The sequence below is a fragment of the Choloepus didactylus genome, chromosome 3, assembly GCF_015220235.1.
Source record: "Choloepus didactylus isolate mChoDid1 chromosome 3, mChoDid1.pri, whole genome shotgun sequence".
Taxonomy (NCBI): Eukaryota; Metazoa; Chordata; class Mammalia; order Pilosa; family Megalonychidae; genus Choloepus; species Choloepus didactylus.
The window spans coordinates 214,914,722-214,942,721 of record NC_051309.1 but is presented as its reverse complement, the minus strand read 5'-3'; the positions used below and the strand labels follow the sequence as shown (position 1 = coordinate 214,942,721).

The window sequence follows — 28,000 nt, the reverse complement described above, 5'->3', positions numbered from 1 at the left end:
AAATGAGAACACAACATATCAAAACTTATGGCATGTAGCAAAGGTGATACTGAGGAGGAAATTTATAGCTCTAAATGCATACATCAAAAAGACAGACAGAGGAGGAGGGGCAAGATGGCAGTATAGAGAGGAGTGGAATTTAGTCAGTCCCCTGAAACAACTAATGAACAACCAGGAACAACCAGTAAATAATCTGGAATAACTGCTGGGGGACAACCATGACTGTCCACACATCATACACCAACCTGGATTTGAGAAATGCCTGAGATCACAGCATGGAATATGTAAGTAAAAGCTGCGGAATCATGCCGAGAGCCCCCTCCCCCATGGCAGGCTTTGCTGCAAAACCTCGCTGTGGTAGAAACTAGCAGTACTCTCCGAATGCTCCGAATGAGCGAATATAGCTGGGCTGAGCTCCAATTGAGGTTTTAATTAACAAACGTAGACTGCCAAATACAAGCTACAACCCACCACCCAACAAGCAGACAAAGGCTTTTAGTGAGACTGACATTAAAGAACCAGCAGACTCATCTCTACTGGGAGGAGAAGCCCAGAAGACAGGGTGTTACCTCTAGCCAACAAGTGAAACGGGGGCAACGTACAGGGTCCAACAGGGGGCTTCCTATCCCTTTTTCTCTCTCTTAACCTGAGGGGCTCAGAGGAGAGAGCAGCAGCCATTTTCAGTCCACAGCTCTCTGACCCAGACAGGGGTGGAGATAACAGAGGAGAGACAATTCAAATGCAAACGGTAACTCCCTAGGGGGTGAATCTTCCCTAAGAGTAAGGAGGTGGGGCCCAGCTTTCCCTTCAGAACCAGACCTCAGAGCCTGGGGGAAACAGCCACAACAGAAACCAAGGAGGCCACACCACTTTACACAAGTCAGGAGAGACAGGCTGACAGGTGCCAAATGCTGTGCAGGTTAGAAAAAGCACAGTGACTGGAGACCTCACAGGAAAGTCTGTCATTCCTCTAAAATGTACCCCAAATACAACCCCATTCTGAGACCTGAACCCTTTCTGGTCTGGGAAAATCTGACTGGGGTAACCAAGGAAACCAGATGCTTAGACAACAAAAACTATAATCTATACTAGGAAAAATGAAGATATGGCCCAGTCAAAGGAACAAACTTACACCTCAATCAAGATACAGTTAAGATGTTTTTTCACTTTAATGAAAGAATCTGTTAAAGATTTTCAAAGAGATAATGCAGATCAAATCAAAAACCAAATCAATGAGTTCAGGGAATATATAACAAAAGAGATGAAGGCTATAAAGAAAACACTAGGTGAACATAAGGTAGAAATCGAAAGTTTGGAAAAACTGGCAGAATCTGTGGAAATGAAAGGCACAACATAAGAGATGAAGAACATGATGGAGACATAAAACAGGAGACCTCAAGAGGCAGAAGAAAACACTCAGGAACTGGAGAACAAGACACCTGAAATCCTACACACAAAAGAACAGATAGGGAAAAGAATGGAAAAATATGAGCAACATCTCAGGGAATTGAATGACAACATGAAATGCATGCATGTACGTGTCATGGGTGTCCCAGGAAGAGAAGAGAAGGGAAAAGGGGCAGAATCAATAATAGAGGAAATAACCAATGAAACTTTCCCATCTCTTATGAAAGATATAAAATTACAGATCCAAAAAGCACAGCATACCCCAAACAGAATAGATCTGAATAGACCTACACCAAGACACTTAATCAGATTATCAAACATCAAAGAAAAACAGAGAATCCTGAAGGTAGCAAGAGAAAAGCAATCTATCACATACAAAGGAAGCTTGATAAGACTATGTATGGATTTCACAGTAGAAACCATAGAGACAAGAAGAAAATAGTGTGAAATATTTAAGATACTGAAAGAGAAAAACTGCCCAACAGAATCGTATATCTGGCAAAACTGTCCTTTAAATATGAGGGAGAGTTTAAAATATTTTCTGACAGAGACAATTTAAGTATTTGTGAATGAGATACCTGCACTACAGGAAATAGTAAAGGGAGCACTACAGGCAGACAGGAAAAGACAGTAGTGAGAGGTTTGGAACACAATTTTGGGTGATGGTAGCACAACAAAGTAAGTACACTGAACAAAGATGACTGTGAGTATGGCTGAAAGAGGAAGGTTAGGAACATGTGGGACACCAGAAGGGGAAAGATAAAGACTGGGACTGTATAATAATTAAGTGAAACCTAGAGTGCTCAACAACTGTGATAAAATGCACAAATACGTTTTTTTAATGAGGGAGAACAAGTGAATGTCGAACTTGCAAGGTATTAAAATAAGGTGGTGTGCCGGTTTGTGTGTATTGTGTCCCCCAGAAAAAGCCATGTTCTTTGATGCAATCTTGTGGGAGCAGACATATTAGTGGGGATTAAGTTGGAATGTTTGGATTAGGTTCTTTTCATGGCATTGCATCCCACCCAATTATGGATGACAACTCTGATTGGATAGTTTCCATGGAGATGTGACCCCACCCATTCAGAGTGGGTCTGAATTAGTTCACTGGAGCATTATATAAGTTCAGATAGAAGGAGTGAGCTTGCCACAGCCAAGAGGGAAACTGAAGAATGCACAGAAGCTGAGAGAGTAGCTGCAGAGGAGAGACAGTTTGAAGATAGCTGTTGAAAGCACTCTTGCTCTGGAGAAGCTAAGAGAGGATGCCCCAAGAGCAACCAAGTGACATTTTGAAGAGGAGCTGCAGCCTAGACAGGAATGTCCTGGGAGAAAGCCATTTTCAAACCAGAACTTGGAGCAGACATCAGCCACGTGCTTTCCCAGCTAACAGGTTTTGCAGATGCCACTGGCCATCTTCCAGTGAAGGTACCCAATTGTTGATGCGTTACCTTGGACACTTTATGGCCTTAAGACTGTAACTGTGTAACCAAATAAACCCTCTTTTATAAAAGCCAATCTATTTCTGGTGTTTTGCATTCTGTCAGCATTAGCAAGCTAGAACAGATTTTGGTACCAGAGAAGTGGGGTGCTGGTGCTGCTGTGTTTGCAAATACCAAACATGTTGGAACAGCTTTTTAAATGGATAAGGGAAAGTTTCTAAAAGAATTATGAGGAGCTTGATAGAAAAGGGCTAAACTGCTTTGAAGAGACTGTGGAAATACGGACTCTAAAGATACTTCTGATGCGGCCTTGAACAGAAATGATGAATTTGTTGTTGCAAACTGGAAATAAGGTGATCCCTGTTTTAAAGTGGCAGAGAATTTGGCAAAATTGAGTCCTGGTGTTGGATGGAAGGCAGAATTTGAAAGCAATGACCTGGAATATTTAGCTGATGAGATCTTCAAGCAAAATATATAGAAGTAGCCTGGCTCTTACTTTCAACTATATAGTAAGATGTGAGAGGACAGAGATGCGCTGAGAAACTCTTGGTTTCAAAGAAACCAGAAATTGATGGCCCAAAAAACTTTGGGCTTCCAGGGGGTGAAACCCCAGAAGCTACAGCCAAACTTAATGATATAACCAAACATGGAACCCAGCCGCCATTTCAGTACAAGCCAAGGTTGAAGACGAAGTTATCCAGAAAGGATTTGTGGAAAGTCCTACTGTCTGATGGCTTTCACCCCTGTGTACTTCATGTGAAGCCAACAGAATTTTTGTGAGCTCTCTATAGATGAAGTCACTGCCTATCTGGACTGGAGGATACAGACAAGGAACAAATTGACGGAAAAATTTCTTCAAAGACAGAGCTGTGGAGGTTGAGGTCTGGAGTCAAGAGGCCTCAGGCTGGGAGAGCGGAGTGGCCCACAGGCTTGGAAAGGGTGTTTGCCCCGGAGGTTGAGGATGGGTCTTCCGCCTTGATGTTCTGGAAGAGTCTTGCTATTCCAGGACCCAAAGAGGGTGGAGCACATTCCCAGGGGACTGGGGAGAGCCTGGCCACCACCCCACTGTTCTGAAGGGGTTGAGCATGTGCCCTGGAGATGGAAGAGAATCTGGGTGCTGCCCCGATGTTTGAGGAAGGTGGGGATGAGAAGAAGGTGGTCTCTCCAATGTGTGGATATGTTGGAGCATGCACCCCAGCATTTGGAGAGAAAAGGGCTGACATGAAAGCCTTTGGAAAAGGTTGGGCTCCCGCCCTCTCAAGCCCCAAGGACACAATGTCATTCTGTTAATGACTCTCAGACTTTGAAACCTAATGGGGTTTGCCCTGTGGGTTTCAGGAACTGTTTTTGTCCTGTGAGCCCTGTTTTCCTTTCAGTTTCTCCTTACGGCACTGGGACTGTTTATCCTATGAATGTCCCTCCTTTGTATATTGGAAACACATAACTTGTTCTAAGTTTCACAGATCCACAGCTAAAGGAGAATTATGCCTTAGGACTGATGATGCCTGTAACTGATTCTGATGGGATCTTGTACTTAAATATTGTTTCTGAATTGATTTAAGTTTCTGTGATATCATGATTGGATGAATGTATTTTGTATATGGAAAGATCATGTTTTTCTGGGGTCCAGGGGGGTGGAATGGGCCAGTTTGTGTGTATTGTGTCCTCCAGAAAAAGCCATGTTCTTTGATGCAGTCTTGTGGGGCAGACATATTAGTGGGGATTAAGTTGGAACACTTGGATTAGGTTGTTTCCATGGCAATGTGCCCCACCCAACTGTGGATGTTAACTCTGATTGGATAGTTTCCATGGAGGTGTGACCCCACCCATTCAGGGTGGGTCTGAATTAGTTCACTGGAGCATTATATAAGCTCATATAGAAGGAGTGAGCTTGCCACAGCCAAGAGGGACTCTTGGAAGAATGCACAGAATCTGAGAGAGTAGCTGCAGAGGAGAGACAGTTTGAAGATGGCTGTTGAAAGCAGACTCTTGCTCTGGAGAAGCCAAGAGAGGATGCCCCAAGAGCAACCAAGTGACATTTTGAAGAGAAACTGTGACCTAGAGAGGAACTTCCTGGGAGAAAGCCATTTTGAAACCAGAACTTGAAGTAGATGCCAGCCACGTGGTTTCCCAGCTAACAGATTTTCCAGACACCATTGGCCATCCTCCAGTGAGGGTACCCGATTGGTGATGCATTACCTTGGACACTTTATGGCCTTAAGACTGTAACTGTGTAACCAAATAAACCCCCTTCTATAAAAGCCAACCCATTTCTGGTGTTTTGCATTCCAGTAGCATTAGCAAACTAGAACAGGTGGTATTGGGGAAAAAATACAATCAATTCAAACTAGAGACTCTAGTTAAGAGAAACTGTATTGTGCTTCCTTTAATGTACTGAAGGCAATGTATCAAAGCTAAATGCCTATAAGAGGGGGACATACAGGAGGGGTATGGGACGCTCAGCATTGATGATGTTGTGTGACTCTTTTATTCTACTTTAGGTTAATTCTATCTTTCCTTTCCTTGCTTTTTAACTGTCATGTATTTCTCTTTCTTTTTCTTTTGTCTGTCCCCCAAGAAAAAGCCATGATCTTTTTTGTTTGTTTTTATTAATTCAGTTTTATTGAGATATATTCACATACCATACAGTCATCCACGGTGTACAATCAACAGTTTACAGTACTATCATAGAGTTGTGCATTCATCATCCCAATATATTTTTGAGCATTTTCCTCATACCAGAAAGAATCAGAATAAGAATAAAAAATTAAAATAAAAAAGAACAACCAAACCATCCCCCCCATCCCACCCTATTTTTCATTTAGTTTTTGTCCCCATTTAGCTATTCATCCATCCATACACTGGATAATGGGAGTGCAATCCACAAGGTTTTCACAATCACACTGTCAACCCTTGTAATCTACATTGTTATACAATCATCTTCAAGAGTCAAGGCTACTGGGATGGAGTTCGGTAGTTTCAGATATTTACTTCTAGCTAATCCAATACATTAAAACCTAAAAAGTGTTATCTATATAGTGCATAAGAATGTCCACCAGAGTGACTTCTCGACTCCATTTGAAATCTCTCAAACACTGAAGCTTTATTTCATTTCATTTCACATCCCCCTTTTGGTCAAGAAGATGTTCTCAATCCCACGATGCCAGATCCAGATTCATCCCCGGGAGTCATATCCTGCATTGCCAGGGAGATTTACACTCCTAAGAGTTGGGTCCCATGTAGCGGGGGAGAGCAGTGAGATCACCTGCCAAGGTAGCTTAGTGAGAGAGAGAGAGGACCACATCTGAGCAACAAAGAGGCACTCAGGGGGAGATTCTTAGGCACAATTATAAACAGCTTTAGCCTCTCCTTTGCAGTAACAAGCTTCATAGGGGCAAGCTCCAAGACAGCTCATTATAGAAAAGTCACTAAACACCACAACTCCCCAAGAAAAGGGGTGTGGTCCCTTACAGCCATCTTCCCAGATGGTGTGGACAATAGCCTTTCATGCACCTGCACCCACATCTAATTGTCCTGGAGCTGGGAAAGGGAGCTATGTGAAAAGGGGAAATTAACATACCCCATTCAGCCATCCTTTCAGCAGACTCAGAATGCTCCTACACATCCCTGCAGCCCAGAACTTCCCTTGAGGGATGGTGCTCACCTGTGATGTAGCACAATCTTCCCTCAGCAGAGGACCTAGGAGGGCACAGCTTAGAAGAGAGACCCACTTGCAAGTCCTAGGGACCATATGCAAACACCAAGGACTTGTGGGTCAGTGGCAGAGACAAACTGTGACAAGACTGAACTGAAGGACTAGACTATTTCAACAACTTTAAATCTGCAGGAACAACTGGGAGATTTAATTATCAAAGCCATCCTCCATCCCTAACTGCTCAGACACATGCCCCAAATTCAGGGAGGGCAGTACCAAATACACACGCAAATCTGGTGCACCAACTGTACCACACAAGATTCACAGTCCCACTCACCACAAAGACAAAGTTGGGGAGAACTGGCTTGAGGGGAATAAGTGGCCCACAGATGCCACCTGCTGGTTAGTTAGTTAAAGTGTACTACACAAAGCTGTAGATCTGACCAATTAGATATAAGTGCTTCAATCAGCTTACATAATCTAAAAGAACCCTATCAAGCTAAGCAAATGAAAAGAGGCCAAAAACAACAGAAAATTTTAAAGCACATTAAAAAAACAGACACTATGGATAATCCAAACCCAAACACCCAAATTAAAAGTTCAGAGGAGACACAGTACTTGGAGCAATTAATCAAAGAGCTAATGACAAACAACAAAAGCATGGCACAGTATACAAAGGACATGAAGAAGACCCTAGAAGAGAATAAAGAGGAAATTGTAAGAGTAAATAAAAAAATTGGTCTTATAGAAATAAACTGTTGACATATTAAAAAGATTCTGGATACTCATAGTACAAGACTAGAGGAAGCTGAACAGCAGATCAGAGACCTTGAATATGACAGAATGGAAAATGAAAGAACAAAAAAGAAAGTATAGGGAAAAAAAAACAAATTGGACCTCAGGGATATGACAGATAATATAAAATGTCCTAATATAAGAGTCATTGGTGTTCCAGAAGGGGAAGAGAAGAGTAAAGGTCTAGGAAGAGTATTCAAAGAAATTGTTGGGGAAAACTTCCCAAATCTTCTAAACACAATAAATACACAAATCATAAATGCCCAGCAAACTCCAAATAAAATAAATCCATATAAACCCACCCCAAGTCATATTCTGATCAGATTCTCAAATACTGAAGAGAAGAAGCAAGTTCTGAAAGCAGCAAGAGAAAAGCAATTCACCACTTACAAAGGAACAGCATAAGACTAAGTAGTGACTACTCAGCAGCCACCATGGAGGCAAGAAGCAGTGACATGACATATTTAAAATTCTGAAAGTGAAAAATTGCTAACCAAGAACTCTATAACCAGCAAAGCTCTCCTTCAAATTTGAGGGAGAGCTTAAATTTTTCACAAACAAATGCTGAGAGAATTTGCTAACAAGAGACCTGCCCTAATTGAAATACTAAAGGGAGCCCTACCAACAGTCAAAGAAAGGAGAGAGAGAGATGGAGAAAGGTTCATTACTAAAGAGATTCAGTATGGGTACATTAAAAGACATTAAGAGAGAGAGGGAAAAAATGTTTCTGACAAACATACACCAAATGACAGGATGGCTGATTCAAGAAATGCCTTCACAGTAATAATCCTGAATGTAAATGGATTAAACTCCCCAATTAAAAAATACAGATTGGCAGAATGGATCAAAAAAAAAAAATGAACCATCATTATGTTGTATACAAGAGACTCATCTTAGACACAGGGACACAAAGAAATTGAAAGTGGAAGGATGGAAAAAAATAATTCATGCAAGTTATGGCCAAAAGAAAGCAGGAGTAACAATATTAATCTCAGATAAAATAGACTCTAAATGCAAGGATGTTATGAGAGACAAAGAAGACCACTACATACTAATAAAAGGGGCAATTCAACAAGAAGAAATAACAATCATAAATGTTTATGCACCCAATCAAGGTGCCACAAAATACATGAGACAAACACTGGAAAAACTAAAGGAAGCAATTGATGTTTCCACAATAATTGTGGGAGACTTCAACACATCACTCTCTCCTATAGATAGATCAACCAGACAGAAGACCAATAAGGAAATTGAAAACCTAAACAATCCAATAAATGAATTGGATTTAGCAGACATATATAGAACATTACATCCCAAATCACCAGGATACACATTCTTTAGTGCCCACAGAACTTTCACCAGAATAGATCATATGCTGGGATATAAAACAAGCCGCAGTAAATTTAAAAAAATATTAAGTTATTCAAAGCACATTCTCTGACCACAAGGGAATACAATTAGAAGTCAATAACCGGGCGGGGCAAGATGGCAGACTGGTGAGCTGTATGTTTTAGTTACTCCTCCAGGAAACTAGATAGAAAGCCAGGAACTGCGTGGACTAGACACCACAGAGCAATTTGACTTTGGGCATACTTCATACAACACTCATGAAAACATGGAACTGCTGAGATCAGCGAAATCTGTAAGTTATTCCGGCCAGGGGACCCGCGCCCCTCCCTGCCAGGCTCAGTCCCGTGGGAGGAGGGGCCGTCAGCTCCGGGAAGGAGAAGGGAGAACTGCAGTGGCAGCTCTTATCGGAAACTCATTCTACTGATCCAAACTCCAACCATAGATAGGCTGAGACCAGACACCAGAGAATCTGAGAGCAGCCAGCCCAGCAGAGAGGAGACAGGCATAGAAAAAAATAACATGAAAAACTCCAAAATAAAAGCGAAGGATTTTTGGAGTTCTCGTGAACATAGAAAGGGGAAGGGCAGAGCTCAGGCCCGAGCTCAGGCCCTGAGGCGCATATGCAAATCCCGAAGAAAAGCTGATCTCTCTGCCCTGTGAACCTTTCCTTAATGGCCCTGGTTGCTTTGTCTCTTAGCATTTCAATAACCCATTAGATCTCTGAGGAGGGCCCTTTTTTTTTTTTTTTTAATCCTTTTTTCTGTTTCTAAAACAATTACTCTAAGAAGCCCAATACAGAAAGCTTCAAAGACTTGCAATTTGGGCACGTCAAGTCAAGAGCAGAACTAAGAGAGCTCTGAGACAAAACGCAATAATCCAGTGGCTGAGAAAATTCACTAAACACCACAACTTCCCAAGAAAAGGGGGGTGTCCGCTCACAGCCATCATCCTGGTGGACAGGAAACACTCCTGCCCATCGCCAGCCCCATAGCCCAGAGCTGCCCCAGACAACCCAGTGTGACGGAAGTGCTTCAAATAACAGGCACACACCACAAAACTGGGCGTGGACATTAGCCTTCCCTGCAACCTCAGCTGATTGTCCCAGAGTTGGGAAGGTGGAGCAGTGTGAATTAACAAAGCCCCATTCAGCCAATAATTGTGGGAGACTTCAACACATCACTCTCTCCTATAGATAGATCAACCAGACAGAAGACCAATAAGGAAATTGAAAACCTAAACAATCTGATAAATGAATTAGATTTAACAGACATCTACAGGACATTACATCCCAAATCACCAGGATACACATACTTTTCTAGTGCTCACGGAACTTTCTCCAGAATAGATCATATGCTGGGACATAAAACAAGCCTCCATAAATTTAAAAAGATCGAAATTATTCAAAGCACATTCTCTGACCACAATGGAATACAATTAGAAGTCAATAACCATCAGAGACTTAGAAAATTCACAAATACCTGGAGGTTAAACAACACACTCCTAAACAATCAGTGGGTTAAAGAAGAAATAGCAAGAGAAATTGCTAAATATATAGAGACGAATGAAAATGAGAACACAACATACCAAAACCTATGGGATGCAGCAAAAGCAGTGCTAAGGGGGAAATTTATAGCACTAAACGCATATATTAAAAAGGAAGAAAGAGCCAAAATCAAAGAACTAATGGATCAACTGAAGAAGCTAGAAAATGAACAGCAAACCAATCCTAAACCAAGTAGAAGAAAAGAAATAACAAGGATTAAAGCAGAAATAAATGACATAGAGAACAAAAAAACAATAGAGAGGATAAATATCACCAAAAGTTGGTTCTTTGAGAAGATCAACAAGATTGACAAGCCCCTAGCTAGACTGACAAAATCAAAAAGAGAGAAGACCCATATAAACAAAATAATGAATGAAAAAGGTGACATAACTGCAGATCCTGAAGAAATTAAAAAAATTATAAGAGGATACTATGAACAACTGTATGGCAACAAACTGGATAATGTAGAGGAAATGGACAATTTCCTGGAAACATATGAACAACCTAGACTGACCAGAGAAGAAATAGAAGACCTCAACCAACCCATCACAAGCAAAGAGATCCAATCAGTTATCAAAAATCTTCCCACAAATAAATGCCCAGGGCCAGATGGCTTCACAGGGGAATTCTACCAAACTTTCCAGAAAGAACTGACACCAATCTTACTCAAACTCTTTCAAAACATTGAAGAAAATGGAACACTACCTAACTCATTTTATGAAGCTAACATCAATCTAATACCAAAACCAGGCAAAGATGCTACAAAAAACGAAAACTACAAGCCAATCTCCCTAATGAATATAGATGGAAAAATTCTCAAGAAAATACTTGCAAATAGAATCCAAAGTCACATTTAAAAAAATCATACACCATGGCCAAGTGGGGTTCATTCCAGGCATGCAAGGATGGTTCAACATAAGAAAATCAATCAATGTATTACAGCACATTAACAAGTCAAAAGAGAAAAATCAAATGATCATCTCAATAGTTGCTGAAAAAGCATTTGACAAAATCCAACATCCCTTCTTGATCAAAACACTTCAAAAGGTAGCCATTGAAGGAAACTTCCTCAATATGCTAAAGAGCATATATGAAAAACCCACAGCCAGCATAGTACTCAATGGTGAGAGACTGAAAGCCTTCCCTCTAAGATCAGGAACAAGACAAGGATGCCCACTGTCACCACTGTTATTCAACATTGTGCTGGAAGTGCTAGCCAGGGCAATCCGGCAAGACAAAGAAATAAAAGGGATCTAAATTGGAAAGGAAGAAATAAAACTGTTATTATTTGCAGATAATATGATCTTATATCTGGAAACCCCTGAGAAATCGATGATACAGCTACTAGAGCTAATAAACAAATTTAGCAAAGTGATGGGATACAAGATTAATGCACGTAAGTCAGTAATGTTTCTATATGCTAGAAATGAACAATCTGAAGAGACACTCAAGAAAAAGATACCATTTTCAATAGCCACTAAAAAATCAAGTACCTAGGAATAAACTTAATCAAAGATGTAAAAGACCTATGCAAAGAAAACTGCATTAACTCTGCTAAAAGAATTAGAAGGGGACCTTAAAAGATGGAAAAGTATTCCATGTTCATGGATAGGAAGGCTAAATGTCATTAAGATGTCAATTCTACCCAAACTCATCTACAGATTCAATGCAATCCCAATCAAAATTCCAACAACCTACTTTGCAGACTTGGAAAAGCTAGTAATCAAATTTATTTGGAAAGGGAAGATGCCTCAAATTGCTAAAAACACTCTAAAAATGAAAAACGAAGTCGAGGACTCACACTACCTGACTTCAAAGCTTACTATAAAGCCACAGTAGCTGAAACAGCATGGTACTGGCACAAAGATAGACATATTGATCAATGGAATCAAATTGAGAATTCAGAGACAGACCCCCAGATCTACGGTTGACTAATCTTTGATAAGGCCCCAAAAGCCACTCAACTGGGACATAAGGGTCTTTTCAACAATGGGGATATCTATATCCAAAAGAATAAAAGAGGACCCCTACCTCACCCCCTACACAAAAATTAACTCAAAGTGGATCAAAGACCTCAATATAAAAGACAGTACCATAAAAGTCCTAGAAGAGAATGTAGGAAAACATCTTCAAGACCTTGTTTTAGGCAGACACTTCCTAGACCTCACACCCAAAGCACAAGCAACAAAAGAAAAAAATAGGTAAATGAGAACTCCTCAAGCTTAGAAGTTTCTGTACCTCAAAGGAATTTGTCAAAAAGTTGAAGAGGCAGCCAACTCAATGGGAAAAAATTTTGGAAACCATGTATCTGACAAAAGACTGATATCTTGCATATATAAAGAAATCAACCAACTCAATGACATTAGTACAGACAGCCCAATTACAAAATGGGCAAAAGATATGAAATGACAGTTCTTTCAAGAGGAAATACAAATGGCCAAGAAACACATGAAAAAATGTTCAGTTTCACTAGCTATTAGAGAGATGTAAATTAAGACGACAATGAGATACCATCTCACACCAATTAGAATGGCCGCGATTAAACAAAAAGGAAACTACAAATGCTGGTGAGGATGTGGAGAAATTGGGACTCTTATTCATTGTTGCTGGGACTGTATAATGGTTCAGCCACTCTGGAAGTCAGTCTGGCAGTTCCTTAGAAAACTAGATATAGAGTTACCTTTCAATCCAGTGATTGCACTTCTCAGTATATACCCGGAAGATCTGAAAGCAGTGATATGAACAGATATCTGCATACCAATGCTTATAGCAGCAATATTTACAATTGATAAGAGAGGAAAACAACCTGAATGTCCTTCAACAGATGAGTGGATAAATAAAATGTGGTATATACACACGATGGAATACTATGCGGCAGTAAGAAGGAATGATGTGAAACATATGACATGGATGAACCTTGAAGACATAATGCTAAGCGAAATAAGCCAGGCACAAAAAGAGAAATATTATATGCTACCACTAATGTGAACATTGAAAAATGTAAAATAAATGGTTTCTAATGTAAAATGTAGGGGAACTAGTGATAGAGTGCAATTAATGAAGGGGGAAAGACAACCCAATAAGAACAGATAAGCTATTGTGGGTAAATTTCATGTTCTGGGAATGCCCAGGAATGATTATGGTTTGTTAATTTCTGGTGGGTATGGTAGGAACAAGTTCACAGAAATGTTGCTATATTAGGTTATTTTCATGGGGTAGAGTAGGAACATGTTAGATGTAAAGTAGCTATCTGAGGTTAGTTGCCTTTTTCTTACTCCCTTGTTATGTTATGGTTTCTTTGAAATGTTTTTTATTGTATTTTTTATATAGCTAATTTAAAAAAAGTTAATTAAAAAAAAAATGAAAAATATGCAGAGCCCCCTTGAGGAGCTGGTGGAGAATGCAGGGGTGTTGGGCTTCCCCACCTCAATGGTTGCTGATGTGCCCACAGACATAAGGGACTGGTGGTTTGATGGGCTGAGCCTTCTACTATGGGACTTGCCCTTGGGAAGACTGTTGCTGCAAAGGAGAGGCTAGGCCTGCCTATAATTGTGCCTAAGAGCCTCCTCCCAAATGCCTCTTTGTTGCTCAGATGTGGCCTTCTCTCTCTAGCTACGCCAACTTGGCAAGTGAAATCACTGCCCCCCCACTACATGGGATCTGACACCCAGGGGAGTGAATCCCCCTGGCAACGTGGAATATGACTCCCGGGGAGGAATCTAGACCCGGCATCATGGGATGGAGAACATCTTCTTGACCAAAAGGGGGATGTGAAAGGAAATGAAATAAGCTTCAGTGGCAGAGAGAATCCAAAAGGAGCTGAGAGGTCACTCTGGTGGGCACTCTTACGCACACTTTAGACAACCCTTTTTAGGCTCTAAAGAATTGGGGTAGCTGGTGGTGGATACCTGTAACTATCAAACTACAACCCAGAACCCATGAATCTCGAAGACAGTTGTATAAAAATGTAGCTTATGAGGGGTGACAAGGGGATTGGGAAAGCCATAAGGACAACACTCCACTTTGTCCAGTTTATGGATGGATGAGTAGAAAAATAGGGGAAGGAAACAAACAGACAAAGGTACCCAGTGTTCTTTTTTACTTCAATTGCTCTTTTTCACTCTAATTATTATTCTTGTTATTCTTGTGTGTGTGCTAATGAAGGTGTCAGGGATTGATTTGGGTGATGAATGTACAACTATGTAATGGTACTGTGAACAATCGAAAGTACGATTTGTTTTGTATGACTGCGTGGTATATGAATATATCTCAATAAAATGAAGATTAAAAAAAATAATAATAAAAAAAAAAAAGATGTGTATTAGGTACAGCGAAATTGATTGTTTCCATGTGGCAAGGAAGAAAGTAGGATTTGCACAACTCAGGCCTTAACCAGTAGGTTGGAAGTCAAGACCAATTGAAGCATTATTAAATGCATGTTTTTGCTGCTCCTGCTATTTCTGTCTTGGCTTTGTTGTCTTGTTTCTTAATAATTTTTAAAATCTTATGCCTAAAAGTTTATTTTGCTTAACTATAAAGTAGACATGCATGTTTCATTTACGTGAAATATTTGCTTTGTAAGGTTTTTTGTTTTTTTATAAAAAAGATCACTATATTTAAATAAAAAATGAAAGTCAACAATAAAAAAAAATGGTAGTGTTTCTATATACCAGTAATGAGCAAGTTGAGGAGGAAATCAGGAAAAAATTTCCATTTACAATAGCAACTAAAAGAATCAAATATCTGGGAATAAACTTAACCAAGGATGTAAAGGATCTGTTTTCAGAAAACTACAAAGCACTGCTAACAGAAATTAAAGAAGACCTAAATGAATGGAAGGATGTTCTGTGTCCATGGATTGCTAGATTAAATATTGTTAAGATGTCAATTCTACCCAAATTGATTTACAGAATCAATGCAATCCCAGCCAAATTCCAACAGCCTAATTTGCAGAAATGGAAAAGTAAGGGACCCTGAATAGCCAAAAACATCTTGAGAAAGAAGTTAGAAGACTCTCATTTCCTGACTTTAACGCATATTACAAAGCTATAGTGATAAAAACAACATGGTATTGGCATAAAGATAGACATTGATCAATGGAATCAAATTGAGAGTTCAGAAATAGGCCCTCAGAACTATGGTCAACTGACTTTTGCCAAGTCTACTCAACTGGGACTGAGTTGTCTTTTCAACAAATGGTGCTGGGACAACTGGATATCCATTTCCAAAAGAATGAAAGAGGACCCCTACCTCACACCTTATACAAAAAGTTAACTCAAAATGGATCAAAGACCTAAATATAAGAACCAAGACCATAAAACTACTAGAAGAAAATGTAGGGAAGCATCTTCAAGATCTTGTGGTAGGCCATGGTTTCTTAGACTTTACACCCAAAGTACAAACAATAAAAGAACAAACAGATAAATGGGACCTCCTCAAATTAAAAATAACTTTGCTTCAAAGGACTTTGTCAAGAAAGTGAAAAGGCAGCCTACCAAGGGAGAAAATATTTGGAAACCAAAATTCTGATAAGGGTTTGATATCCAGAATATATAAAGAAATTCTAGAACTCAACAAGAAAAACGCGTGCATGTGTGCGCATACTCACACACACAAATTTAAAAATGGGCACAAGACATTAATAGACATTTTTTCCAAAGGGGAAATACAAATAGCTAAAGAGCATATGAAAAGGTGCTGAACATCACTACCTTTTAGAGAAATGCAAATCAAAACCACAGTGAGATATCATTTCACACCTACCGGAAAGGACTCTATTAAAACAGAAAACTACAAGTGTTGGAGACGATTTGGAGAAATAGGAACACTCATTCACTGCTGGTGGGAATGTAAAATGGTACAGGAGCTAGGGAAGACAGTTTGGCAGTTCCTCTGGAAGCTAAGTATAGAACTACCATATGACCCAGCAACCCCACTACTAGGTATATACCCAGAAGAAATGAAAGCAGGGACACAAACAGATATTTTCACACTGATGTTCATAGTGGCATTATTCACAATTGTCAAAAGATGGAAGAACCCCAAATGTCCATCAACCGATGAATGGCAAAACAAAATGTAGAATACATTTGATGGAATATTATTCAGCTGTAAGAAGAAATGAAGTCCTGATGAACACAGATGAACCTTGAGGGTATTACATTGAGTGAAATAAGCTAGACGCAAAAGGACAAATATTGTATGATCTCACTAATATGAACTAAGAACAATAAGCAAACTCATAAAGTTAGCATCTAGAATGTAGGTTACCAGGAGATAGAATGAGGCCAGAGTGCGGTCGCAGTTAAATTGTCTGGGGGGATGGCGGCCGGTTGCTGAACCCTCGGCTCTCGGCGTTGCTCGGAGGGTACCGGCGGCGGGGGCTCTTTCCCGGAGGCGAGGGCGAGGCGGGGGACTTGGCCAGGTCCCCGGCGGTGGCGTGCAAGGTATGGAGGGCGGCGAGAAAGGAACAGGCGGGACGCTTTTCTCAGGAGGGTAAAGCCAAGAGCGTTTATTAGGGGTGAGCACAGGTTATATAGGCTGGCATAGAGGGCGGGGGTTGTTACAAGCCAATGCTGAGGGGAGAAAGGCTAGGATTGGTTCTGAGAGGGTGCGGAGGTTAGGATTGGTTCTAAGAGGGCGCGGAGGTTGTTTGAAAAGGGGCGGGAGTTGCTCTGGCAACGGTGTCTGGCAACAGTGTATGCACACTGGTGGTGGCGGGAGTTGCTCTGGCAACGGGGGGTGTGCGGGCAAGATAAGGGGGTGGGGAAAAGGCGGTTCCCTCCGGCAAGCCTCCCCTAACGGTGGTATTTTGGGTGAGGAAATGGGGCCTGCCTCCGGCCTCACTTTCTCAGGCCTGGGGGGCTGTGGAGGGCGCTGTCGCCCGTGCCCACCACCCTCCCCAGGGGCTGATCAGGTCCCCCAGCCCAGGCCCGCCAAGTCGAAGCACGTAATCAGTATCCCGCATTTTCCCCTTCTGTTCTAATTAAAGGAAGAAGCTTACCGGAGAGGTCCGCTAAGGGATGAGGGAAGGGGGAGGCCGGGGAGGGGAAAAGGGGTTGACGGTGGCTCAGTGAGGTTGGAGCTTAACGTTGATGTGGCGCCCGAGCGCTCGACAGGGGCCTCGCTGCTTGCGGGATGGACGAGGGTGGCGACGGTGCGGAGGGTTAGCTTCTTCAGTGGAGGCAAGTTGTTGATACTGGACTTGCACAAATGATGAGAGGACAGCATTGGTATTGGCCTGGCTTTTAGCAAGTTGGTGAAGTCTGCGGATAACCCAGGGTCCTAGGGTGAGAGCTAGAATAATTATTAGTAGGGGGCCTATGAGGGGGAGGAGGTAAGGGAGGAGGGAGGTAAAGATGTGGGACCAATAGTTGGCAGCTTCACGGTCCCTTTTGCGCTGTTCTAGTCCCTCTCGGACTTTCTTTAGGCTGTCTTCGGCGAGACCTGTGGAATTGGCATAAACACAGCATTCTTCTCCTAGGGCGGCGCAAAGGCCACCTTCTTTGAGGAGAAGAAGGTTGAGACCTCGGCGGTTTTGGAGCACGACCTCAGAGAGGGAGTTAACAGAATTTTTAAGATGGGAAATAGCGTTTTGTAGGTGACGAATGTCCTCGTCAACAGCCGCCCGGAGGTGAGTTAGGGCGGAGCCTTGACTGGCTAGTGCAGCGATTCCGGTGCCAGCGCCTGCAAGACCTAGGAGGGAGGCGATCGTGAGGGCGGTGATGGGCTCTCGCTTTTGCAGAGGGGCAGGAGCTGCAGTTCTTTCCAGGCGGAGGAAGAAGTCTTCCTCGCTGTGGTATAGGACCCTAGGGATAAGGACAATTAGGAGGCAAGTTTCATTAGTTGTATTGAGGGTTTGCACGTTAAGGCAGGGGGTAAGTCCTGTAGAGGAGCAGAGCCATTGGGAGGAGTTGTGGGGAATAAGAAACTTGGCAGAGCTGCTGGGAGATGAGTAGTTGGCACAAGCTGTGAGGTTGGGAGAGTTACTTGAGCGAGGGCGGATGCACTTTCCTGTAAAGGAGACTGAATGAAAGGTTAGGGGGACGGCAGAGATATTCCAATTGCATTCCGAGGGGCTGTCCTCTGTGTTTTCTGAAAAGGAGAGGTTGGAGGCAACTGGCTCATACAGGGGGGAGGAAGTGGAGAGGCAAAGCCAACAAGAGGAGGTAAGATTGGGGTTGGAGGAATTCACTGAGGTGAAGGCCGCTTGGATAAGGCCGAGGAGGGGAGAGGAGTAACGAGAGGGGGGTAGGAAAGGTTGGGGTGGTGGGGTTGGCGATGCGTTGTTTGCAGCTGAGGTGCAGCTGGTTGGAGCTGAGGTGCGGCTGGAGGGCTGTGGAAAAAGGGGGTTAATGACTTTATTGGGACCAATGGCAGAGGGGTTTTTTAGTACAGCTTCCTTTTTTATCAAAATAAGGGAACCTGGGTCGACTCCTTCCAAATAGATTCTGAAGCCCCAGGTTCGACCGAGTAGCCAAGAGGGATCAGTAGGGAGCTGTACGGTGAGATTTAGTTTTTGACAATTATATTTATCGTAATAAGGATTGATGGAATGGTCACGGGGCTTGCAACCAAAAGGGGCCCAATTTAAAGTTAGGTAATGATCAGGGGCGTAAGGCTTCCAAGTAGTGGCTAATGTTTCACACTCCCAGTATGCACAGTAGTACTCGTTGGGGGAACTGCAGTACGATTTTCCAGGATTTGAGGATGGGCACATGTAATACTGGTCTAGGTTTTTGTTACTGCGTACTCCAACTCGGCCTCCCCTTCTAGAACTACCAGAGTCGCTACTGGCGGGGGCAAAGGTTCCGGGAAGAAACAGTCTTTGATGTCAATGGTGGCTACGTGATAGTGGGCCGAGATGGCCACCGGATGGGGGAGGCCAGGCTGCGGGGAGCCCATGGGAAGAATATGCTTATTGATCTCCCGCAGATCATGGAGGAGCTTAAATTTCCCTGTGGCTTTTTTATGAATAACAAACACTGGCAAATTATAGGGACTAGTAGAAGGTTCTATGTGGCTTGCATCCAATTGTTCTTGGACAAGGGCTTGGAGCGCAACTAATTTGTGCGTGGGAAGGGGCCACTGCTCTACCCATATAGGTTCCTCAGTATCCCACTGCAGAGGAACGGGCGCTGGAGGTGTTAAACGAGCAGTGGCACACATTATTGGGGGGGCTGCGTGGTAAGCACTGCCCCAGAGGCGGCGAGGATATCATGGCCCCATAAAATTTGGTCTATGGTGTGTAGGAACAGCGGGCGGAAGGTGCCTGAGTGGCCTTCTTCATCCTCCCACTTAATGGGCCCTATGGCCTGAAGAGAAGTGGAGGTACCAGTGGCTCCCACTACCGAGGGACCATCGAGAACCATGCACATGGTAGCATACTGAGCGGGCATGCAAGAGACTTCTGCCCCTGAATCGAGCGTGCCCGTGTACCATTGCCCCCCTATTCTTAATTTACGAGTAGGCTTTTCCGGAGTGATAGGGACTGTCCAGAGAAGCGTTTTATTGCCGGTGAGGTGATGAGTTTTATTAGAACCGGCCGGCACGCTGCCTCTTAGGGGCGGGGCTAAGGCTTGCCCCGCTTGGAGTTTAAAGCTTGCTCAGCGCCTTGGCGCTGATTAACACTGGGGCAGCGGCAGAGGGTTTTGGGGTTATTTTTCCAATCGCGCGCCCAGTGATAGCCACGCTGACAGCGTGGGCAAGGAGTGGAAGGGGGGCGCCCATTGCGCTGCATGAAAGGCGGGCGGTTGACCTCCGCATTGGGGCACTCCCGGGCAAAATGGCCGCTCTGCCTGCACTTGAAGCAACCGGCGGTGGCGGCTAAGGCGGCAGTGACAGCACCAGAGACAGCCTGGGCTAGGGACGCGGCAGCTGGGTCAAAGGCGCTGCAGGCAAGTACCCAATCGTGTAGGCTTTTCTCCCGCAAGGGAAGAATAGCCTGCTTGCAAGGGGGATTGGCTCCCTCGAGAATGAGTTCTCGAGCGAGAGCCAGTTGGGCCTGGGGATCACTAACCTTTTGAGCGCAGATTTCTTCAACCCTAGAGACAAAGGTGGCGAAAGGCTCACTCGGCTCCTGGAGGAGCTTGGTGAATTTCGTAGGTCGACAGGTGGAGCAGTTGGCAAACGCTCGCAAGGCGATTCCCCGAAGGATAGGCCAAAAGGTGGCAGGTGCATTAATATAGGCAGATGCATTTATAAACGCTCCCGTGCCCAAGTAGGCTTCGGGGTGATGATAGACTCCAGTGGCTGCGTCTTGCTCACTTTGCCTAGCTGCTTCCTCCTGGAAGTGGGCACGCCAATCAACGAACTGGCCGGGGCTAAGGATGGTATGGGAAAGCGAGGCCCAGTCTTGGGGGAGGCAAAAGTCCATGGCGATATCCTGCAGTATTTGGGAAGCGTATGGGCTACCTAACCCGTCCTCCTTGACGGCCCTGCGAAGCTGCTTGATAGTATCTGAGTCAATGGGATACCAGTCGTACGGTTTCTGCGGTGTGGGGGTAAGGTTAAGGGGAAAGCAGCGAAAAGCGCGAGAGAAAGGAGGACGCGCTTGCAGAGGGCCTGGCACGGGAGTGGGGGTAGGGGCAGCGTTGCCCCAAGGGTTGCCTTGAGGTGTAGAAGGCAGCCAGGGGTTGTTTGCCGGCAGGGTGGGAGGGGCGGCGGCAGCTGCCGGCAGCGGCTCCGAGGGGGAGCTCGCCGAAGGGGGAGGCAGAAGTGGGAGGCCCCAAGCGTCGCAAGATGGCGGCGCGGTAGGTGTGGCTAAGGCATAAAATGGCGGGCTAGCTCCGCCCTGTGGAAGGGCGGGGTAAAGCGCTTGTGGTTTCCGGCCTGGCTTAGGGCTGACGTCATCGCCGGAGCACTTCCTCCCCTCGATGGAAGAAGAAGGAGGAAGTTCGCCATCTTGGCGAGGCTCGGTATTGTTTCGCTTTTGGGGGGTGTTTTCGAGCGCGTTGTTAATCTGCTCGACTAAGGATTCTGTGTCCGAATCGTGGTCCGCATTAGTCTCACTGTCCGAATCTGTTGATTGAGTTGACAGGGCCTCCTTAGATTTAATGGGGCCTCGATCAGGGGGGAGGGAGCCCTGAAGGCAGGAGCGGATGGTTATTAAGGTGGGGAGCAAGCCGGGAGGGAAGTGCTTGCTCTCATGTTCCATGGCGTTGGTGACCCGATCAATAAGGCGATTATAAGTGACAGGGTCCCAAAGATGGCAAGTGGTGAGCCATGGGTTAAAGGGCAGCAGGAGGTCCCAAAATACTTGCAGCTTCCGGACAGACACCTTACAGTGATGTGTGTCTAGGGGACCCGCCAGAGCACGAACTTGAGGTGCTTGGCGTGCAGATAGACGATTACCCATAGCGGGGGGGGGGGAGGAGGCGGGGGTTGTCTACCGAGCAAGGAGAATGAGGTAAACCGTGGCCGCGAGGCCGGAGGAGACGGCGAGAGCAGAAAGCAGGACCCTCTGGTAGCGGGAGCAGTCTGGGGGGGCGGTTGCAAAGAGGCACACCGCGCCAAACAAAGAAACAAAGACACAGAGGACTACAGCAAAGTAATGGAGGGGAAGAGGGAGAGTGTTAGGAGGAATGGGGGTCATAGGAAGAGAGGACGAAAGGTAGTCGGGGGCAATAGCCGGGTTAATTCGGGAAGGGAGGAGCGGCCCGGGCGCGGAGCGGCGAGGGAGAGGCGGCTCTGGACGTGGAGCGGCGAGGGAGAGGCGGCTCTGCGGGGCGGCGAGGGAAAGGCGGCCCTTACCTTGCAGGCGAGGAGAAGGGGAGTTGGAGAGGCATCCGGGCGAGCGGGTGATTTTACTGGACCGTTGTGTGGAGAGGACCAGCCTCACACGGGGCACCAGTTGCGGTCGCAGTTAAATCGTCTGGGGGGATGGCGGCCGGTTGCTGAACCCTCGGCTCTCGGCGTTGCTCGGAGGGTACCGGCGGCGGGGGCTCTTTCCCGGAGGCGAGGGCGAGGCGGGGGACTTGGCCAGGTCCCCGGCAGTGGCGTGCAAGGTATGGAGGGCGGCGAGAAAGGAACAGGCGGGACGCTTTTTTCAGGAGGGTAAAGCCAAGAGCGTTTATTAGGGGTGAGCACAGGTTATATAGGCTGGCATAGAGGGCAGGGGTTGTTACAAGCCAATGCTGAGGGGATAAAGGCTAGGATTGGTTCTGAGAGGGTGCGGAGGTTAGGATTGGCTCTAAGAGGGCGCGGAGGTTGTTTGAAAAGGGGCGGGAGTTGCTCTGGCAACGGTGTCTGGCAACAGTGTATGCGCACTGGTGGTGGCGGGAGTTGCTCTGGCAACGGGGGGTGTGCGGGCAAGATAAGGGGGTGGGGAAAAGGCGGTTCCCTCCGGCAAGCCTCCCCTAACGGTGGTATTTTGGGTGAGGAAATGGGGCCTGCCTCCGGCCTCACTTTCTCAGGCCTGGGGGGCTGTGGAGGGCGCTGTCGCCCGTGCCCACCACCCTCCCCAGGGGCTGATCAGGTCCCCCAGCCCAGGCCCGCCAAGTCGAAGCACGTAATCAGTATCCCGCACAGAGAATGGGGAGCTGATGCTTAATTTGTGCAGAATTTTTAATTACATTGATTGTAAATGATTGGAAATACATAGAGGTGATAGTAGCACATTTTTATGAGTATAATTAGAAGTGCTGAATTATGTGTGTGATTGTGGATGAAAGGGGGTAGTTTTAGGTTGTATATGTTACTAGAAGGAAATCTAGAGCATAAAACATGGGACTGTATAACATAGTGAACCCTATGGTGGACAATGTCTTTGGTGAATAAGACGAATATAAGAATGTTTTTTCATGAACTATAACAAATGTACATCACTATTACAAGGTGTTAATAAGAATGTAGTATACTAGATAAAATACACCTAATGCAAATTATGTACTATAGTTAACAGTAATATTTTAGTATTCTTTAAATATAAATAAATCTATAGAGACAGAATTAGATTAGTGTTATGTGGAGCTGGGGAAGAATAGAGGGTTTAAGAGGTGACTGCTAAGGGGTATGGGTTTTTCTTTGGGGAGTAATGAAAATGTTATAAAATTGACAGTGGTGATTAATGCCCAACTCTATGATTATACTAAAAGGCAGTGATTGTACACTTTGGATGGATTGTATGGTATGTGAATATATCTCAATAAAACTGCTTAAAAAATTAAAAGTTTTTGTGTATCAAAGGTTACTTTCAGGAAAGCAAAAAGACAACCTACAGAATGAGAGAAAGTACTTGCAAACCATATACTGGATAAGGGCTTAATAGCCAGCATATATAAACAACTTTTTTTGTTGTTTGTTTGTTTTTTACATTTTATTTTGAAATAAATTCAAAGTTATAGGAACAGTTGCAAAAACAATACAAACCCTATACACAGAACTCCAGCATTCCCTGACCCCCCCCAATACCCCGATCCACTTTCAACATGTTATCACACCACTATTTCTTTCCCTCCGTCCCTCTCTCCCTATCATCATCTATTGCTCTGTCTTCTGAACATATGAGAGCCAGCTGCACACATCCTTGAACAAACACTATAATTCACATATACAATTCCCATGAACAAGAACATTCTTTTATGCAATCCCATTAAGCGCAGCTAAGAAGTACATGAGATTCAACAATGATACAAAGCTTACATTCTATATTTCCTTTTCCTTATGTCTCAACTGTGTCCCTTTGAGCCTCCTGTCCTCCATCCTAAGATCCCATCCAGGGTCGTCCTTGGCATTCAATTGTCATCTATTTAGACTGCCTTTTTTTTTTTTTTTCTGAATTGTGGAAACATATATACAGCCTAAATCTTCCCATTCCACCCCCTCCCTAGCATTCCACTAGTGGGATTAATCACATTTAGAATGTTGTAATGCTATTGCCTTCCCTCCATCCATTACTAGAAATTTCCCTTCACCTCAAACAGCAACCATACACTCATTTCTTAACTCCCCATTGCCCCATAAACAACTTTTACAACACCACAACAAAAAGACAAACAACCCAGAAGGATCACTATTATTTAATAAATGGAAAATAACAAATGTTGTAGAGGATGTGGGGAAATGAGAACTCTAGTGCATTGTTGGTGGGAATGCAAAATGATGCTGTCACCATAGAAAGTAATATGGTGGTCCCCCAAAAGTTAAATATAGAATTACCACAGGCCTCAGCAATTCCACTCCTAGGTATAAACTCAAAGAATATGAAGAGAGTGTCTCAAACAGATACTGGTACACCAATGTTCACTGCAGCATTATTCACAATAGTCAAAAGATGGAAACAACTCAAGTGTCCATCAACCAATCATGGATAAAATGTGGTACATACCATGGAATATTATTCGGCATAAGGAAAAATGAAGTTCTGAGACATGCTGCAACATGGAAGAAACTTGAAAACATTATGCTCAGTGAAATAAGCAAGACACCTGAGCACAGATATACTATAACACCTATTAGAGATGTCTAGAAATAGAAGATCTGCAAAGACAGAAAGTAGGTTAGAGGTTACCAGAGGATGGGAGAGAGGGAAGGGGGAGGGTGTGTTTGGTGGATATGGAATGTGTATAAATAAAATTAATAAAAAATTTAAAATGTAAAACACTGTATTTCACATTCATTTTTGAAAGATATTTTTGCCAGGTATGGAATTCTGTTGTGTCCCATAGAATCAGAAACCATAGGCTTTAAATTCCACTTATGCTTAGGGTTGGGGCTGGGTTACAAGAATGTTTTACACAATAATAGTAGACAACTGTTTGGTAGCTGTGTCTCTACCCCTTTCCGAGGGGTAGAGAATTTCTGCATTTACCCTTCCACCATGTAGCAATAAACAGTTGCCTGTGTCCTGGGAAAGGCAGATGGATTTTGCTTCTACTTCTCCAGAAGTAATAGATCTTTCCCAGTGCCCTGTGGGTGATGACATTTGCTTAATCTCCCCCAGCAACTTAAGACTTTGGCTTTGTAGGAGAAAAGGATCCCAGGAAGCTAGTGGGGCTTTGTGCTTATCCCCAGCAGCTACCAATGGCCTCTTGCATGTTTATACTGGGATCAGCTCTCTCTGGTCTTTTGCACGGTTCTCAATCATTCTCATGAGCACCTGGTGGAAGCCCATGAAGAAGAGCTTTCAAGCAAGTGTGAACTCCCCTTATGTGTAAGGTCCCCAGATATTCTAAACCAGGACTGGTTTCTTGACATATGACCTGTTTAGTCCCATAGGTTTCCCCACTTAAAAGGGCTCCATGCTTGGTTTAATTCTTTGCTGCCACCATCATGCAATGCTTAAACACTGTTGAATGAGTGCCCACATTTTCTTTTTGCACTGAGCCCCACAAATTAAATATCCTCTCCTGTTCCCAACGGATGCACCAGCCAAAGCTTGGCTTTTAAAATTTCTTTATAATCTTAGCTGAATTTTTATTCTCTGCTTATATAACAGCTACCTCTTTCTCCCATGTTGTGCCAAAAGGAAGACCGTTTATGTGTCCTGACTCTCCTTGGAGTGGATTATCCCGCTTTGGAATTCAATTTGTGTGGTTGCTTTGCAACCTCAGCTCTCTGAGGGCTCACAAAGTTATGATTTTTTAGGTCATACAGTTTTTTCTTGTTATTAGGGAGGGAGCAACAGTCCCTGCAGCTTTCTACATCTTAAATAAAATGGAAGTTCAAACATGTTGGACCATTTAGAAGTTATTTTTAGGCTCTCTATTCAGCCAGCAATTTACTGATTAAAGCAGCTCCCCCTTTTTAATGTAGAATTTTTCATTTTATTTAAATTTTTCCTTCTTAAAAATACAGCTTTGCTTTTTTTTCTTTTCTCCTCACAACAAAGTACCCATTTATGCCACAGTCATAACAGAATGACCCACGACATTTTATCTGTTCTTTTGAGGACTGAAATCCATTGTATGATTTAACTGAAATGGGTGATTTCCTATGCTAATCCATTACAATGAGGGAGCCTACAAAGTGAAGCAAGAACAGAGACGAAGAGTAATAAAATAAAGGAAGATTCTCTAAGTGAGGAGATGTGGCTTACGTGTCACAGGTGCCGCCAGTTTGAGGTTATGCAGATAACGTTTCAGCAAATATTCAGGGGCTACCACTTTCACTCCTAACACCTGTGCACTCCTGATCATGTTTACTGCATCTTATTCTGGAAATACTTAGAAAGACATTCTAAGCCCTCTCATTCTAAGCGCCCTGGCACCCGGTCTTTGCCCGCAGCCCTGCCAGCGCCACGCGCCGCGGGCGGTAAGGGCTTCTGCAGCCGCCGAGGGAGAGTTTCGTAGTCACAGACCAAGCTGGGTGGATGGGTGATGGGGAGAGGAGCAGAACCTTCAGCCCTGGGATTCCAGCCCACCCTTCCTTCTCTACAGCTACCCCGCAGCCACCTCCCCGTGCAAGATCCTCAAGTTTAACTCTGAGTTCGGGAGCGCCATGGCAGGCCTCCGCCCATGCGCCCCGAGTTTGCACCGCCCTGAGCGCCAACGCGCATCGCATGCCGCCCGCACCTGCTTGGGCGACCTGGCTCTACCCCTCGGCCGTCCGCGGCATGGAAGCGCTCACGGGCCAGCACAGCGGCTCCAAGGTGGTCCCCCCCTCCACCTCACCTCGCAGCCGCGCCTGCGCACGCTCCTGCCCGCCGGGGAGAGCTCCGAGATCTGCCACTCCCAGAAGAGTTTCCACCCGTACGCACGCGGCCACCCCCAGCCACACACACTGCAGCCTCTTCCGGGACCCGCACCTTCGGACTTTCACAGACCGCTTCCAGACCTGGAGGGTGCAGGGCGCCTGACCGCTCGTCACCAATAATTACCTGATTGTGCAGGTCACAAACACACCAGTGCAGCTTGGCCGCCACCGCCACGAGCAAGCTCACCATCCTCCTCAAGACCTTCCAAGAGTGCCGAGATGGACAAGCTGCCTGCTCCCTCCACCGACGGCTCAAAGAACCGCGGGCACAAGCACCGGGCCAGCAGCCGGAAGGGCACGGAGAAGGTGTCGGACCAGCACGTGGAGAGCCTGGCCAAGGGCGCCACCATCGTGGTGCGCCAGGTGAGCCGTGCCCAGACCTTGGCGATCCGCACGCGGGAGGAGGTGTTCAGCGCCGTGGAGGAGCGCGACAGCCCGGGCTTCTAGCTTCTGCTTGCACGCTGCCCCGACAGGCAACAGACCGACGTCCAGGCCTTCTCGCCTTGGCCAGGACTGCGCCCACGGTCCCCGATACCTTCCCCGACCAGACAGCCGCGGCCAAGGGCAAGGAAAAGCTACCCGTGAAGGGCCTGGAATACCAGGCCTATGTCTGACCTCCTTACCACGGGAGATGAGAACTCCACGCCGGGCCGCCCACTACGCCCTGGAGGACGTCAAGTCGCTGGCCTCCGACAAACACAAGCTGCACCTGTAGGAGAGGACGCGGGAGCTGCCCGGCGCCTCCTCGGAGCCCTCCTCCTCGTCTGGCAACCTGTGTTCTTATAGGCAATTGCTGCCTAGCAAGACAAATTTACAAGTTTGTCCCTTTTTTTATTGTGGAAAATTAAGCAAACAGTAGAGAGAAGAGACTAATGTACCCCCAAGTACTTATCACTTAGCTTCAATATTTATTCATCCATATCCCCACCTACTGTCTCCCCAATGATTATTCTGCATCAAATTTCAACCAAACTTCCTATCATATTGCAATATGTATCTTTAAAGATAAGGATTTTCTCTATTTTTTACCTAAGCACAATACAATTGCCACACTAAACTACTAATTCCTTAAATTATATACAAGAGGGTTATAGTACAAAGGACTATTACTAAGATTTA

General features: G+C 44.7%; 1 pseudogene; it reads left to right on the top strand.

Moving 5' to 3' along the window:
- Positions 1–275: 275 nt before the first annotated feature.
- LOC119530642 lies at positions 276–27,740 on the top strand (annotated as a pseudogene).
- Positions 27,741–28,000: the final 260 nt, after the last annotated feature.